This window comes from Orbicella franksi, chromosome 1, assembly GCF_964199315.1.
Source record: "Orbicella franksi chromosome 1, jaOrbFran1.1, whole genome shotgun sequence".
In the NCBI taxonomy this organism is placed as follows: Eukaryota; Metazoa; Cnidaria; class Anthozoa; order Scleractinia; family Merulinidae; genus Orbicella; species Orbicella franksi.
The window spans coordinates 18,237,440-18,254,939 of NC_138145.1; the positions used below are offsets into that span (position 1 = coordinate 18,237,440).

The following is a 17,500-nucleotide window of genomic DNA, read 5'->3' on the forward strand; positions in this document are numbered from 1 at the left end:
GGACTACTGCCCGGTAAAGGTCGAGGAGGTCAGAGACTGGTGAGAGACTAAGCAACTGCGGAAGTCATTGATTTATCACGTTCAGCTCAGAAAATCATGATCTTTGGCCAACGATGAAGACGTCAACGGAACATAATAAGTAGTTGCTCCGGGGGTCCTCCGGCCAAACTGTCAATGTTTTTCAAACGTCATGTCACATCTACGACATGGCAAAATTTTCGTTTGTTCGTTTTGGGGGGATTTTTTGAGTATCCGGTCCCAGGCGTCCGTATAGTTGGAGAGTAGTACGAAGGGCGCGAGACAGATTAGAAAAGGAGTGTAGTGAGGGAGGGCGCCTCTCGACCCCTCGCCATATTTTTTTCTCTCGTCGCTTTTCGCGATGCTAACAACCAAAAATAATTAAATTAGCGAATGTCTGAAGAAAACGCTTTTAATTCACGTCGGCAGCAACTCTTGTTATCAGAAGAATCAGCAAAGGAAAAAAAAGGCCCTTTTCAGAGAATAATTAGCAAAATGGAAAAGCCAAAATGGAAAACCAAAACAAAATATGTTTATTGCACAAACTGATGGTCACTCATCAGAGCATAACTATCATTTTTGAAAGTTGTATACAAATCTTAAAATTAATAACAGCAATATTACTGCTGCCGTTTCGTTATCAGTGAACTTATAACCAAAACGGAAAATGGTTGACTTGATGAAGCGAGTAAGTTTTTAAGCGTATGACGGAAAGTTGTAACATGTACTGGAAATGACGTTAACCCACTCAGAAAAAGAACAAGAATTTTTTTTGAGTGAGGTACAAGCAAAATCAAGACCATTATACCTTCAAAAAATAAATAGACGTACGTACATGGAATATTAAGGATGCTTTATGCAAAACGAGAGGAGAAATGCGAAAAAAAAACGAATAAAATAACGGGAAGAAAAGGAAAGTAAACAAACTCTTGCTTACCAGGATTTGTCGTTTGTTAGGCATTGTTAAATCTGAACGATGGTAATTTTGTTACTAAACCAAGTCTTTATCTTGTATCAATCTAGTATTATTTCATCAGACGGAAAGCTGAGGTAAACCCATCAGTACAACTGGATTTAGTTTTTTTTTTTCTTTGAATGGATGACCTTTAATGTCCACAGTACTTTACTGACAGAGGAAAGTTTGCCATGTATTGAGTGGATTTAATGCCACACTTTAGCCGATTTATCAGCCCCCAAACATATCAGGAACATGATAAATGAACGTGAAGAGTTCCATGAAATATTCAAATGCTCAACTCAAGAAGATGACAATGCATCGGTGCAATTAATTGAAATGATCATGATATCGATGTTCATGAAGTTTTTGTCAAATGGTCAGGGCTAATATAGTTTTCTCTCTTACGAGGTAAACATTGCTAAGTTTTATTGAATTCATCGTAGACTCTCACTCGAGCTGAAAAAAAACAAAACAAAACAAACAGATCTCGCCCCTAGCTCGTAATAGAGCAGCTTTGTAAATCGTATTTTCTCAGTTTTTGACATAATTAACATCTGATTTGATTTCGTCACTGAACATTTCCTTACGGTTACAAAAGGATACAATACAGATTATAAACTGAGTAAGCGTACTTACCTTCAGCTCTCTCGTCCAATGAATTACTAAAGAATGTATAAAAACAGAGAGTGATACAAGTACAACGGAGGAGGATTTTAAAATTTGGAGGTACACTATAATTCGTCCGGCCAAACCAACCTTCTGCAGGCACAATGAAAATTTTACCTTGGAAGTGGTGTTTATGTAGTGGTCATGGTATTTGCATAATACAGGAAACACGTAAAACAACTACCCTGGGAGGCAATGATTCCCTTCTCTTTCTGCTCAATGAGAGACGTGAGGGAATACACTCGATCGTTTGACCTGACAACCAGGAACGAATGAATTAAAACACGTTTTAATTAATTTGTTTATAATTTGCACGTGACAAAAAGGATTCAAAGTGCTACTTGTTTGAGAGACAGCCAACAATATCCGCTGCCCTGTGATTGGCTAAAAACACTGCATGTACCAACATGGGTTGGCAATTTGGTTTAATTCGTCCTTTTCGTTGTCGCACAGTATCCCAGAATTTTATGAAATTTCTGAAGTTTCTCTAACAAATAAACGGTACAAAAGTTGGAATTCAAGCATTTACCACAATGGAACCGAAAATAGGTGAACTAAAAATTTGATCACGTGCAAACGTTTTGCAGGACAAAGGATAAATCTGACATGCTGACATAGCTCGCGCATCCACAACAGAAAATCGTGCGGTCGAGCAGAGGTTCTCCGCGCTCATAAACGAGTAGAAATAAAAGGGAATCTCTGTCTCGCATGGTACAAACAAACTTAACTGACAGGGTGTAAATTAGAAATAAGTTAAAATAAACAGATGAAATAGAGATACGATAAAGAATAAACAATAAAGGGAAATTAAAATTTCCCTTTATTGTTTATTCTTTATCGTATCTCTATTTCATCTGTTTATTTTAACTTATTTTTAATTTACATCCTGTCAGTTAAGTTTGTTTTTATTTTTCTCCGCGGAGGTTAAGATCATCAGAATTAATTGTTCTCCTTTTTACAATTATTGAAAAAGCTTTCCTCACCTAACGGATTGGGATTAGTGTATTGCATGTCGTTGGTATTGTGGTTGGGAGAGGAGAGGACATGTTCAGCAACTGTAAGTAGGTTTCGATTTGGGGTTAGGGTTGTCTATAGTATTACAAAATATTGAATCACGTAGACGAGGTTTTTAGTGTCACAGGTCGAGTGAGATTTAATAAGGCGCGTATCCCAGGTGCAAAGAAGGTATAGATACTTAGTCCATCATAAATGTGGGGACAAGTGGCTTGTGGTTAATTTCAATTTACTTTGTCAATGAAGTTACTTTTCGACAAATTATTACGCAAATACCGGGATCACTACATAAACATCCCTTCCTCCCTACGGTTAACGATTGAGGAAAAAAAAGTCGCCCCTTTTTTCGGTGCATAGTATGAAAAATTCACTGACAATTGACAAACCTTTGAAGTTGATCGTCAAACAACAATTAAATGAATTAAAGGTCAGCAAAAGTACATTCGTTTGAGAAACTCTGTCATTTGCTTTATTTATTTTTTTCACACCACTGCTTACATTTCATGAACAAAATATTGCTGAAAATACGTTAACTTCACGAAATTACTCGATACATAATACACTACAGAAATGACAATAATGTATCGTGGTTACATAAGATTGAAAAGATTGTTATATACATGTGTAGCAATTCTTCAATGGAAGAATTTAAGTGCACGAATGCTAAACCTCGTTTGGTACAACGTCTTCAAAACATCTTCGAAGCGCATAATTTTGAAAATTTGCTAAAAATTCAGGTTTAAATTACATGCGGATCTGACAACGCCAAATAACTGCTAAAAGACGATATTAAAATAATATGCGATTAATGCAGCTTGTCAACCTAGGAAAACCATTAAGACATGAGGCAGTTTAAAAATGTGAAAGAGGCGATCTTACAAACAAAGCGTTCGTTGAACGGGAAGTACAAATTCCGTGAAAGCGTTGTCATCGTCTGAAGAAATAATTGGTTCGCGATAGCCTCGGTTTCTGAAACTTTATTGTCTGAACCAAGTCACGAACCTTACTTTTGTCCACCAAAAGGTGCAATTATTATTACGGATTATCGCACAAACACTGTATTCGTTCTCTGATTGAACTAGACTCGAGTTCTGCTGATCTCTCAAGCCCCTTTCCGAATGCGTAAGGGAGTGGGGGTATCCCACATCAAACTGAACAACCGAGCCTTCCGTTTTGCACCTCCTTACTTTACTATCAGACAGAATTGCAGGAGTGTGGAAAGTGTTAGCTGAGGTTTAACAAAATCAATTAGAGTGAATATTAACTGATTAACTCGCACTGTAAAGAGAGTTTATAATCATCATATCGGTCTGTCTTATAATGACCCTAACACAAAAGCTTAGATTGTCAGTCACGTTGGCATATTGAACAAATGAAAAACCTTAAAATGGGGGTTTATACCTGTTCAGCAGTAGTGAAAATAACGTGGATTTGGATAGGAGGGTGAATGCAGCAGGCTTTGGCTTTCATGTGTAATCATGCGTACCCCCACAGGGGAACGTACGGAATACAGTGTTTCCGCCACTGCCGCGTTTGCGGTGTTTGGATGCTGAAGGGAGTGAAAAGAAGCGGGAATCTCGTAGTTGTCATTACCAATGAACTCCCTTGTGCCAGGAAAATGGAACTCGGAGTTTACATTTTGAAAGTGATTGGCAACAGTGACGGGAATCTCGTAGCTGTTTCTGTTACCACTGGGCTCTGTTGTGGCCGGAAATATCACGCTGCTGTGATAACCGTACTGCTTCTCGAGTTCTGGGAAGTTGAACTTGTACACGCAGTTCCGTCCGGGAATTTTGCACACAACCTTCTTGTGGTAGTAGTAACGTAAAGCTCGGCTAAACTTCTGGTAAGTCATGTTTGTTCGACCATTCCTCTCACCCCACAGATAAGCCACTTGGTCAGGTCGTTTGATCGCGAACTGGCCATTTGTTCCTTCCCATGAAATGACTGAAGAGTATCGCGGCTCCGACAGAATGTCCAGAATAAACTCGAACAGCTTAGTTGTTTTGGGGACTTTGCTGAATAAAACTGCAAAGATTAGTAAAACTATAATGAGTATCAGTGATTAATGAAATAAGCAGATGATTCGCTATTCTGAAATAAAAATCTGCTGCGAATAGTCCCAACACATTGACGCAAAAATGTTTTTCCAAAGCTGGTTTACGTGAATTTCGTTCATAAATCAAAGATCAAAGCTTTCACAAAATTGTTCACCAATCATTTTCATCAGTGTAAAAACATCATGTCAACTCTTGAAAAAAATATGTACGTAGAAAAATTACTATCAAAAATATATCGAGAAGAGTGAATTATTAACTATTATTTTAATATATATATCTTATTAGGGGTTTTGGTGTGTAATATCGCTGTATATTTTTACGAGTTGTGCCGTATTTTGACGAGCCCGTAGGGCGAGTCAAAATGCAAACAGCGAGTAAAAATATACAGCGATACTACAGGCCAAAACATCTAATCAGAGATTTATTATCCAACAGCTGTAGTCAATAAACTTATCAATGAAAGAGGGAGAGTGTGACAGTTTTGCGTGCGCGCGCCGACCTATACGGCAAACAGGTTTTCTACTGTACAAATACGCCAAACAGGTTTTCTACTGTACAATATCGCTGTTTATTATATGGCGGTGTCTCACAAGGACTGGGAACTACCGAATTCACGAATTTGATTGGCTGAAACCGATATAGACCGCGGTCTAGATTTTCCCATCTAGACCGGCATCTAGACCGGTTTCATTTTGCGTTGAAAAAGTAGCAAAACAAAATACAGAAATGTTCACCATTTTCTTTTATTTAATTCTCAATCATTTATGGAAGTGCCAAAAAGCCTGAGGACAAAAAAAAAAAAAGTAAAGAGGACGAGCAAATTTCGGCAGGTTTAAGTTAAGCTCATCGCCGTTCGCAAGCGAAATCTCAGCAAACCAGTTACGGATTAAAGTTTTCTTCTTTGCCATATAATAAACATCTTATTAACCGAGCTAAGTCGATCTGTATGGGAGAATCTTGACCTCGGTCAAGATTCTCCCATACAGACCTCCAGCTCGGTTAATAAGAGCTAAATATTTTTACTGTTATTTGGACAGTATTCGCTGCAGTTGGATAATAAATTACATTTTGGCAACCACGATTTTCATTCACATATTGGTGCATTAAAATGTAAAGTTCATGAACTCTCACAGGGGCTACATAAAGAAATAAACAAAAAATAACTCACATGTACTGCCATTTTCGTTACAAAAATCCTCGTTTCGAAGGAAAGAGTGATCAAATCTGCCTTCCGATTTTACAGCTCTTATACAAGTCATTTTTCCGACTGACATCACACACCAAGACACTGGGTTCGTGCAGTTAAAAGCAACTGTTTTCAAGACAGCACAGCGAGCTTATTTATCACGTTTTTTCTTCGCAACGCACATCTTAAAGGACCAATCAAATGCAATCACCTGGTAGCGACTTACACGGCGTGAGATAAATATTTCGATGTTTTTCTTGCCCAAACGTCACTAAAGAAACTCTCTAAATGTATCCAAAGGCAATTTGACCAATCAGAGAATAGCGATTTTCTTCCTTGATGTAACAGCTTGGAAACACCAATGGTTGTCAAGGTGACCGATGCCAAGGAGACCAGAAACATTTACATTTATTTTCTCCTGGTCGCTTTGGAGACGGAAGGTCAAATCGTTGTTCTTCCTATTTTCCCTGTATGCTCGTTTCAAAAAATGAGCAAACTGCATAAAATTAGGTGAAACTGATCATCAATTGAAAACTCGTCGGGAACAGAAAGAAAATATTCTCAGATTCATAACGAAAACAAATTTGACATCTCCTAGCAACAGAAAGCGAGCGACTTCCAAGTAAACAACACACACGATTTCCACCATGGCAACTTAAAACGTCAAGCAATAAATATTACGTGTTCGTGTTTAATTAACGCGAAGGTAGCAACCCTTCAAATGCATGAACAACGATCTGACCAACCGATGAAAAGCGGTCTCTTACTTTTCAACTACAATTTGGAAACAATCGTCGTCAAGGTGATAACTGTCATGGAAACCACATGTATCATTATTTGCAATCTCAAAACACCCTACCGTTTGTTAAGGTAACAACTGAAATTGGTACTTTCTCAAATATAATAGTACAAATTCTGGGAAAAAATATCGTGATACCTTTACATTAGCTGTATATTTTTGTTGTTGCTGTTTTAAGTTACATAAGAAAAAAAGATTTAAGTCCCCGCTTGGATGTTAACTAATGTTGAATCATCGAAGGCAAAGGACATACAGGTGAACTTGGCTAAGTTACGGCATTTCAGTTTGTATGTTTAATTTTGCATTAAGTTTTTTTGATAAAAGAAGACATGAGACATGACAAGAAATATGTGATAGAAACCGACGTTTCGGTGCATCTTACGCCAAATTTCCAAATCGTTCCTTATAAAAGGCATGTAGTTAATAACAATAGAATCTATTCTGTTAACACTTGAGAAGTACCGCAAAGGTTCCAAACGAAAATCCACGGTCAACTGCATGTAGTAAATTATTTCGTCAAAGAACGATCAACCATTTAAATTATAAAGCTCGGAATTCTTTCATGTTCAATTCTGGGATTAACTGGTTCTGTTATTTTTTCAACTTTTGATTTTTTTTTTGCCTGTTCGTACTCAGAAAGTTTATGGGCCGAGACACACTAGACGACAAGCCGCGGTGACAGGTCTCTGCGATAAGTCGCTCCGTGTGCGGTACTGCTTCTAAAACAGGTCGACACTTGTCGCAGTGATTTCGGATGAGGGGGAATGCGAACTAGTTTTCTAATTAAACACGGCGGACCTACAGCGAAGGTCGAAGAAAAAGAAGTTTTTAGTTCTGTTTACGATACTGTTAGATAACGAAAAATATAAACAGGTTGAAAGAAGATACTGGACACGACAGTGTGTATCAAGAAGAGAAGAAAGGGGGGCTTATTACCCTATTTTTAAAGAACCTGCTATCGAGGATTTATCCCATTGGATCACCACTTAAGTTGCGGATGCATTCCATGCTGAATGCGAAGAATCCTCGGATCGCTCAGATTTTTGCGTATCGACATGTTCAGTCGCCATTTTGAACAGGCTACTGAGGGATTATGGGAAAATAAATGACGCTCTCTCATTGGTTAATCTATATTTTGTCGCAGCGACGCGTCGCAGAAGTGTACACACGCTGCAACAACGCTGCTTTCAGATATTTTGTCGCTACGATTAGCCGCACAAATCCAAACCAGTTTTGGAATTCGTGCCAAAGATCGCAGCGACAAAATTCTGTCGCTGCACCTAAGATTTTCACATAACCTCACCATGTCACACAGCCACTAGTGTGGCTCGGCCTATTGCTTTTTCATGACTTTCCATGACCCACACTTCAATTTCAGGCCTGGAAAATGAAATCATAAAATTCCATGACTTTCCAGGTTTTCCATAACCCGTACGAACCCTACACCATGCAACACAGCTGTTTATGAAAAGACGACAATCCATCCCGAAACCAGACGAGAGGCCCGCGGGATCCTCATGGACACTTTCCAAGTTGGAGAGGCGTGCAAAAAATGAGAAGAAGCGGCGAAGTGGTACACTTCGTTCTTAGAACTTTGAGCCTCACTAAGCAGTATCGTTTTTTCTTTGTGCACCCATTCGCAGAGACGTTCTCCCTCTTCCACAGTCGAGTGCAAGGTTTCCTAACCATTAGGGCTGTTGTAATGTTGATACCGAAGCGATCATATCGCTTTAGGAAAACTTAACCAAAAAGTAGCTTGGGACAGCCACTCAGTGGGTAGCCTTCTCACGGCAAGGTAGTTTGCAAACCATCGTAGCCTACATCGTGCTAAGCAAGGCAATTGACACAAAAAAGCCTAGTAGTTGTAGTCAAACGATGACATTGTGCAAGTGAGCTATTATCTCTTACTCTCTATTTAGTTGGGAATTTTTTAGAGGATCCTTCTGAAAACCATCACTAGGTGATTGGAGGCGTCCTCTTAAAATATTAATTTATTATATTATTCATTATAATTATCATAAATTTGGATGCATCTTTTTCTTCATTTTCATTGACCAAGAGCCCACCACGTGACCTGCAAATAACTGCCTACAAATAATGGTCTGCTCAGGCGTAGTACTGTCTAACTGTATTTTGGTGCAAATAATATTCTGCTCATGCATAATAAATTGTAACCACGCACTCGGGTGAAAAATGGCAGATCACTTCCCTGAGCCATCCAGGAGTGATTTCAATATGAAAGCAAACCTAGTGATGGATGATTAAACAATTATTGAGCTCGGTTATCTTAAAGTATTGTGATTTGTCAGTGTCTCGCAGATAAATTACTTGCTTCAGCCCTCGGCTTCAGCACATAATTGATCTGCTTGCCACAGACAAGTCACGATATTCTGCTCAACCTTGTCCAATAATTGTTAATTATGAACAACTCATAAATGCCTATAAGTAGTGCTGTAGAATCCCGCCTTGAAATCAGATTGGAGGTAATATCGGCTAGAAGCACAAACCATATAATAATTTCCCTTAACCTTCCAAATGAAATCAAGACTCCAAAGGGCCATTTGCTACCTGCTTGTAAAGCGACTGTGTTTTAGCTCTTGTTAACAAGCAACCCTTCCAGCAGCGTCACACTTAAGCTTTCTCTTTGTAGCCATGTCCTCAACGTCAGTGAGTTATTTAGCAAATAAAGAATCCTAAGCCGTGTAATATACTGTGATAAAACACAACTTGCATTTGAGAACACGAGGGAAATGTAGAAAACACGAGCCGCAGGCGAGTGTTCTCAAATGTCTGGAGTGTTTTATCACAGTGTAATACACGGCTGAAAGAGTGTTTTGATATAAGGGTCAGGTCATAAATAAATAGGGGTCGAATTTTTGGTCAGGTTATAAAAAGGGTAGGGAAAATCACAGATTTTGGTCATAAATAGAGCAAGGGTTTTGAGAAACAGGCCGCACACCCCCACCCAACTCTTCTGGGAGTAACCCCACCACACACACACACACGCAATATATGGATTACGCGCGAACATTGTCACGACACCAACTCGCGTGGGTAACGCGCGAGATGAGTGAACGCTCCCAGCATTCTTTGCAACAGCGGTTGGTCCATGTTGTTGAACCGCGAAAGTTGAACGAGGCTGAAAAAAGGTAGACTAGAAGGTTAATTTGTTCTTATTCACTGTGTATTTAGTACCTTTCCTTGTAGTGCTTTCATGCTTTGCTCGCATGGGCGACTTTTTCCTTATCAGTGTACCTGTTGTATATTCAGGGAAGAACTGCGCTTGGAGCTGGAGAGCTTTGTTGGCGAGCGATTGCAGGTAAGGTTTTTGGACAAACAAAATATATTTGAGTCATTTACATTGTTAACTGTAGTGATATGTATTTCTTCCCCTTTTGATCGGGTTCTAGCTTGCTTCTAAGTTAGCATCGTTCTGCATGAAACATCATCATGTATGTTCTCCCCCCCCCCCCCCCCGCCATTTGTGCATTTTCGTGAGTGTTGCCCCCCACCGGCGGTATCTTCAGTATTCTCGCGAGTGTTGTTCCTCCCCCCCCCCCCCCCCACACACAAACACACAACAGACAAGATCAAATAAATAGAATGACTATATTTGCCTAAGAAGATGAATAATTTTATCTCAGATGAATTATTTGTCTTTGTTTAAGGTGGCTTGAACACAGTTTTTGATACCTATGTTTCATTCACCTTTTTCTCGCAAACATTTCTGGATCAATGTTGGAGATAATGATCACAGTGTGAAAGGTCAAAACATCAGGCAATTAGCTTATAATAAGTGCCTAGCCTTCAAGATGTTCTCAATTTTTGTGTTTTATAATTTCATTTTTTGTTTTGCCAAGCTAGGTTTGCAATAAAAACTTAGATTAAGGGATACTTTTAACCAGGAAAATTGTTTTGACAGGTACATGTAGACCATGTACCACAAAATTGATCTACTAAATTGAACTAAATTTTGACATGACACAACATTGTTGAAGCATATAGTTTGGAAAATTTGATGAAAATTCAGGTTTGAATTACATACAAATCTGACAGTGCTGAATAACTGCCAAGATGATATTTTAGTAAGTTTATGGGTTAGCTTTTCCAGCCACACTTATTATTTTGGCTTGCTAGCATTTATAAAAGGTATAATTTTAGGGTTGCGTTTTGCTTTTTGCGGGGCAAAATATGCACATGTAAGGCTGTCTCAACGAGAAAATAATATTCAAACAACCTAAAAGTTGCAGTTTTGAAACAAGTTACTGAAAGTCTCCTTCCTGACAAAGTTTGAGAAAATCTTTTTTAAAAGTTGAGTAGAGCCCTTGGACTGTTAGGGGTCAAAGTTCTGCATGGTTTCAGCTGTTATCTATTGCTTTGTAGAGTTTGACACCTCTGTAATTTGCCATGTATTGATTTATGAAGTGTGGTTTGTCTTGCTCCATTTCTATTGCAGAAATTTATGTTCTATCTCTTTTTAATTATTCTCTCTGGAGAGACAAGTCGGTGATCATGTTGATAACTTGCATTCTATATTGTGATACCGGGCCCGGTTGTTAGATTAAAACAATTTACTGTGTTAAGTTATGTAGCTTGTTATCACAGATCATATTTAGCTTTGTCCGGTGTCGCCAGAGACTGCTTTAGTGTTACTTCAAGAATCTTAGAGATCCGTTTTGTGTTGTCAAAGTTATGTTTCTAGCATGATCCTGAATCTGTTCAAGCTCTTCGTCTCCTGAGCTGAATGTTTCGGTTTATACCTCCTTTGTTCATTCTGGCACCACATGATTTAAATTTAGCTAAAGTTAGATCTTCACGTCTGTTGACTGTTTTGCATCATGTTTACATTTGTAAATTGGTTACTTGAGACATTTTTTCACACCAATAAATTCACATTCTTTCATGCCAATCATTTCAAGGGGGTGGTAGAGCATGAACAATGGCATGACTACAGGTGGTAGATGATTTTACCAGCCTGGTTTGACCATCTACAGAAAAGGTTTTCTTCTGAAGAAGTTCAGTTGAAAGAACTTTGCGTGCCTCTGAAAACCAATTGCCCTCCTGCAGTAAATGTTAATGTCACCCTTGATAACAACAAAATGCATTCATTCATTTGGTAATTTTTTTTTATTAACACTTAAAAATTTTTACTTGTGGTAGGGTAAATTGCAACACATTTCACAAATCAGTTGATGCCAGAACTTGACAAAGAAATAAATGTAACCAAAGAGATGATGGACTAAAGTGCTGGCACGGCCTCACCTTGAATAATTAACGATCTGTCATACATGTGTATTGTATTTATTAATTGTCACTGTATATTTATTTTCCATCAGTGATCACATGTGATACATGTAGCTGACTACAGTGGGTAGCCTAACTGTGAAATCTTGCATTGACTTGCATGTAAATTTGATCTTGACCAAAGTGAGCGCAAGTCATTGCAGGTCAATGCAAGTGCACCAAAGGCCTGGCCAAATGAAGTCAATGGTAGACCCAAGTTTTGAGCTTGCCTCTACTTGTGGGTCGGTTTGGCCAGGGCTTTACTTTTGGAATGTCACTTCTTTCAGCATTTGTTAACAGCCATGAAATTTAATTGCTACTTTCATAGGGGATTATCATTACCTTAAGTTAATCATTTTATATAGGTTATAGTGACTACATGTATAATGTACATGTTTAATAAATCTCACACGGAACGAAAATTATTCTCAATTCCATGGTTATCGCCATTTCGTCATGTTAGTCTAGTACAGTGGACCCCCACCTTACGATCACCTTGTTATCATGCCACATTTTTTTGCCCTGGTGAAACATCCATACATTTTTCTCATAGAAAAACCCTGTAAATGCAGCCAGCCCTTTAATATGGCCAACTGCCACATTTTGAAATCCCAACCTGTATAATCCTTTACAATCTTACCCTGTTTAAACAGCCACTCGGCCAGTTATATAGTAAATGGTTTAAACCTAGGATTATCAGTAGTTTGTATAGTGTGGCCATCCAGGTGAGGGTTATGTTCATCTTTCCAATCTAAATATTGTATAAACTGATTGAAGTTTCAATTTTTTTAAAAAATTCTCTCTGCATTCTGCATGTTTTTAAGAAACAGTGGTTAAGAAGTGCAATTATGATATTAATATCTGTTACTGCTGTTAAGATGTCACTCAATTTAGGCCAGTCATGAAATTTGACCCTACCCCATTAATACGGTCAACCTGTTAATGCGGCCAAATTTTCATGGCCCATTGGTGACCGTATTAATAGGGTTCCACTGCAGGTTGCTGGTATCCATTTATAATCCTTGGTGAAGTGAGTTACTGTTTGATTAAAGTGCTGTGTTCAAGATCCTACCTGAAGGACTTTGGGAAGGCCTCTTAATCTGGGGACCATTTCACCTGGTGTTATGCCACTACACCATAAACATTAAATTTTTTGTACAGTATCTAAATTTTTCTATTTCTTCTTTTGAACAGCTGAAGACAAAGTACCTGAGGACAAGACAGGAGGAGGATACTATCCACTAGCTTATTCTAGAATAATGATGTTTTTTTTTTTTTTGCAATCCAGTACCAGGTAAACACTTGTGTTCTTATGCAATGATCAAATCAAAACTTAACCTGGTTCCTTCAGGGGAATCCCCCAAGGGCATCCCTACAGGCTACCCAAGTCATCAAATTCTACCGCAGAAAAAGAATTAAAATGTGCCACTTTTTTCCTTTTTTAATTAATGCACTATTATTATAGGATCCAAAATAGTCAGGGAAATTTTGGTTTTCAAAATCAGGGAAAGTTCAGGGAATAAATGGAGAAAATGGGGAGGTTCCCTTTTGTACTGTACCTTTGAAAAAAGAAATAGCTAGACCAAACTACTGAACTAACTCCATTCAAATTAAAACCTACAGTACAACACACTTTCAATAAGTGACCACCAAACTATAAAAAGTTTGAACCGACGCTACTCAACTTATACCAACAACTACATTGTACTCGCCCCTAGAGTAGTCACTACGGTATTTCTTGGTCTCAACAGAACTCACGTGATGTTCTTCAACCAGCCGTAACACAAACTTCACCAAAAGTAAACCAGTTGAATCAGACCAGAACTGATCAGTCACTGATTAATTACTGTATGCACCTTTTCATAATGGCGACAGGTTCTCAAAGCATCAGTGCTTTTACACTAGACAAACAAAGTAATGATACTTGTGCACTTTTTTTTGTGGTTGGCAACTTGACAGTTGTTCGTTTGGGTACCTCAGAATGGGACATACTGTAATGTATTCCTCAATCCCCCCCCCCCCCCCCCCTCACTCTCCAACCTTGTCATGATTCACTGTTATTTCCCAGGGTTCCCCAGGTTAAGGATTAGTTTTGAGTTGATCATTGCATTCCTTGATGTAAACCAAGTTCTGCTTTTAATTTTGAAATACCACAGACATGTAAATAATTTAAAATGCTTTCATTGGGTCAGTAAGTAAAGTACGTGTAGTTTTAAAGTGGATAACATTTCATTTGGTTATATTTTATGTTTTTACTGTATTTCCTTCTTGAAACCCCTGTTGGACTTGCTGATTTTTGCCCATACATGTATGTAAGAAGGGGAAGTGGGTTTACACCTGTAATAGTAATATCAAATATCAAAACTGCAATTTGTAGGTTGAAAAGGAGATTTGGAAAGACTTCCTTATTAGAATGGAGACTTGATATAATTGACCAATTCAAAGTTCTGGGATTGTACAAAACAGTCAGATGATCTGTATAAATTTATCATTGACACCACCAGGAAATTCTATCCTTTTTGACCTCAACTGGAAGGGCTTAGAAATTTATGGCTGAAAGAGTGCTGAGCTGCTGTTTCACTGCTACACTGTAATATGATCACCCACCATATGGATCAAAACAGGAAAAAGAAAGAGATTGGGGCTAATTATAAGGGATACTGGATAGAAGGAGTTGAAAGGAAATTCTAACTGAAATTCGTCATTTAACACCTCCCTCCCCCTTCCTTCTCTCCTTCCAAAAAGGTTTTTTATTTGTATTGACAAAAAATATTCGTTTATTTACGTTTTTTGGAGTGACCATCTCCTTTAACGATTTCAAAACAACAAGCAACAAGAGACTTCATTTTGTAGTCCAATGAATTTTTATTGACATGCTGAACAAAAACTCTGCTGTTGTGGCCACAGTGTCATGATAAATTAATTGCTAAGAAAGTGAATATAATTTGGCAAATTGATAATTGAGTAACTGCTAAATTGAAGACTCCTTGTCAAAACATGTTGATTGATTTTAGCAGTGGTTGTTACAGTTGACAACTAGAATAAAGTTATTGAGTAACTAATATTATTACTCTCTGAAAAGCTGTTTTACAAATTCTATGGCTTGTCTGTAAATGTTTTTGAACAATTCTTTGTTAATGTTTATACACATTATTATTCACATTCTTCTCTGAGGTGTTATCCACTTTCAACAAATTTGTTTAGAATGCATGATATTGTTTGCGATGTCTGTTAGTTTTCAGTTGACCTCTGTTTGGCTATGCATGTCTGTGGTATTTGTAGTTAGTGTACAGTGGCCCATTAGTACAAATATGACTTCACCATTCAGTTTATTTATTAACAGTTATCCCTTCAGCACAAGTTTGAAAACAATACATTTTACAAGTTACCCAAATCTGCAAAATACTTGGAAAATATAACAACTGGCAATGAAAAAGTTTGAAATATTTTGCTTCTTTCAATCAGTTAATCACCAGTTAAGTGCAGTGTGCAAGTGTTAAAATGAATTGTTGATTAGGTGCAAAAAATAAGAGTAACTGCACTTTGGTATTCAAAAGTTCTACAGGGCAGGGGAACGAGTGTTTTCAAGTACCAGAATGTCAACTGTGTATCACCTCAGTCAAAGAGATTTAGTTTCGATTTCTACTGAATTCCAATTACTTAGACAATAAGACTTTATCAAAACGAATTATTGATCAGTAGAAAATGAAAATGGTGATTCCACTTTGCTATTCAGTAGTTTTATCATTGGTTTTTTATGGAGTACAAAACGTCTTGCGAGTTTTCAAGAAGATTTAATTTTCATTTCTGCCATACTCTCATTACTTTGACTATACAGATTTATTACAATGCATTATTGATGAATTTAGAAATCAAAATTGGGATTTTACTGTGTGATTCAGATATTTTATTTCTTTTTAAAACTGAACTGTCATAACTTTGTTTGAACTTTTGCTGAAGTGATAAGTACAAAATAAATGTCAATTACCTGTTCTATTTATTAATCCCTTTGAAATTAGGCTATGAAGTCTTGGTTGTTTTATGGTCCAGAACTCGCGGAAAATCCATGAAAATAATTACACCCCATTTGGGTTGTGTTTCAAGTGAAGTCTCTTGACAAAACAGTGTGGGCCATTGTAAAGTCAATGATATGAGGGTACAAGGAAATCGCTGCTGAAACGCAATGTATGTTATAAAGCTCTCAGAACCACAAAGACGCACAACTTGGGGATATAGTTGTCTCTACATTTCGATACAATATAATCTCGAAGTCATATTTACAGATTCTTTTGAAATATTGCAAAATTCTTTTTCATAAATTTACACTTACAGAGAAAAAATTAAAAAGACACTTAATTTTCGAGGATTTAACCGCCTCTAAACTTGGATACAATTTAATTTGTAATTCATGTTAAAAGATTTTCTTGAAATACTTGAAACTTCGTAAAATTATTTGAAAATTTATAATTATAAAGAAAGTTAAAAACATGCATTTAATTTCCTTGAGGATGTAGCCGTCTCCAAAGTTGGATACTATTTTAATCTTTAATTCATATTTTACAAAATTAATTGTCTTGAAATATTGGAAAATTCTCAAAATCATTTGGAAATTTACTATTACAATTTAAAGTTGGATTAAATTATCGTTGTTTTTGTAATCCCGTTTATAGTGCGTCTTTGTGTTCAATACTTCATTTCATTGCTGTATTTGTGAGGCACAAAATGTACTTAGTTGCTCAGTTTGGAAAATGGCTTTTCCGGATATTTTTTTTTCGGGACCAACGCTTTTGACGTCAACATCGGGCAAGAAAGTCATTGTCGCGTTCCGCGCGTTTTTAAAAAAATAATCATTTTCTTTTACATGCTGAAATTTTATCGCAGATTTTCAAGGAGCTACAGTGAGTTACAGGTTGATATCTCGCAAATTCGAGGAGATTTTCAATCGCCCGTGCATCTATTAAATTAGGACAGCCTAATTGAAGTTTACGATGTTACGCATTTTTACGCCTGTGAATTATCTAGATTTCTGTAACCAAATTATAGCGTGACATGCAACGACTTGCGTCACGCTTACGTTAAGACGTTCTTTGACAGTTGCGCAAAGTGTGAATAGGGAAGGACCAACTTATTTTAAAGTCGACTTCTGAGCAACTAAGTACAGTTTGCAACTCGCAAATACTACAGCGAAAACGCGATAGAAGTGCAATGAGAGTTTTATGGCAGACATTTTTTTAAGTAGTGGTTTTCTTAAAAGCAGAACTTGGTTGGTGGTCCTCTTATTCAGTGTAATCTCTTACGTAACTTATCTCTTAATGTTCTCGATGGCGGCGTGACAAGTGCGTTGTATGAAACATTGGGTTGTTATCATACCGTGTAACGGACAGAATTTATGCGAAACAGTTGCTACAGTGGTTGGAGAAAGTTGGAACTTTGTTCTACTTTCTGTAACCGTTGAAGCTACTTGTTTTGCAAACGTTTTGTCCGTTGCGCGTTGTGTTACACGGCTTGATGTTTCA

At 37.5% G+C, this 17,500-nt stretch overlaps 2 protein-coding genes and 1 long non-coding RNA gene across 5 annotated transcripts in view; 1 reads left to right on the top strand and 2 right to left on the bottom strand.

Annotated features, from left to right (window-relative positions):
* The window catches only part of LOC145494574 (hydrogenase maturation factor HoxX-like), a 12,048-nt gene extending 9,969 nt beyond the window's left edge, over nucleotides 1-2,079 (bottom strand). The window contains exon 1 of the mRNA XM_081474084.1: nucleotides 1,613-2,079. The gene's annotated coding sequence lies outside the window, so the exon portion shown is untranslated. The remainder of the gene's footprint in view (nucleotides 1-1,612) is intronic.
* A 6,987-nt stretch (nucleotides 2,080-9,066) lies between these two features.
* LOC145494598 (uncharacterized) lies at nucleotides 9,067-14,987 on the top strand. Of its 3 annotated transcripts, none has more exons than XR_014050273.1 (3): nucleotides 9,067-9,850; nucleotides 9,972-10,020; nucleotides 13,179-14,987. It is a non-coding gene; the product is annotated as an uncharacterized LOC145494598 (long non-coding RNA). The 3 variants fall into 3 exon arrangements; XR_014050275.1 differs by having other exon boundaries at nucleotides 9,067-9,862; nucleotides 13,179-14,986; XR_014050274.1 differs by lacking the exon at nucleotides 13,179-14,987 and having other exon boundaries at nucleotides 9,067-9,862; nucleotides 9,972-10,163.
* A 6-nt stretch (nucleotides 14,988-14,993) lies between these two features.
* LOC145483329 (uncharacterized) overlaps nucleotides 14,994-17,500 on the bottom strand; it is a 13,824-nt gene continuing 11,317 nt past the window's right edge. The window contains exon 4 of the mRNA XM_081461857.1: nucleotides 14,994-17,500. This exon is cut by the window's right edge and continues 6,636 nt beyond it. The gene's annotated coding sequence lies outside the window, so the exon portion shown is untranslated.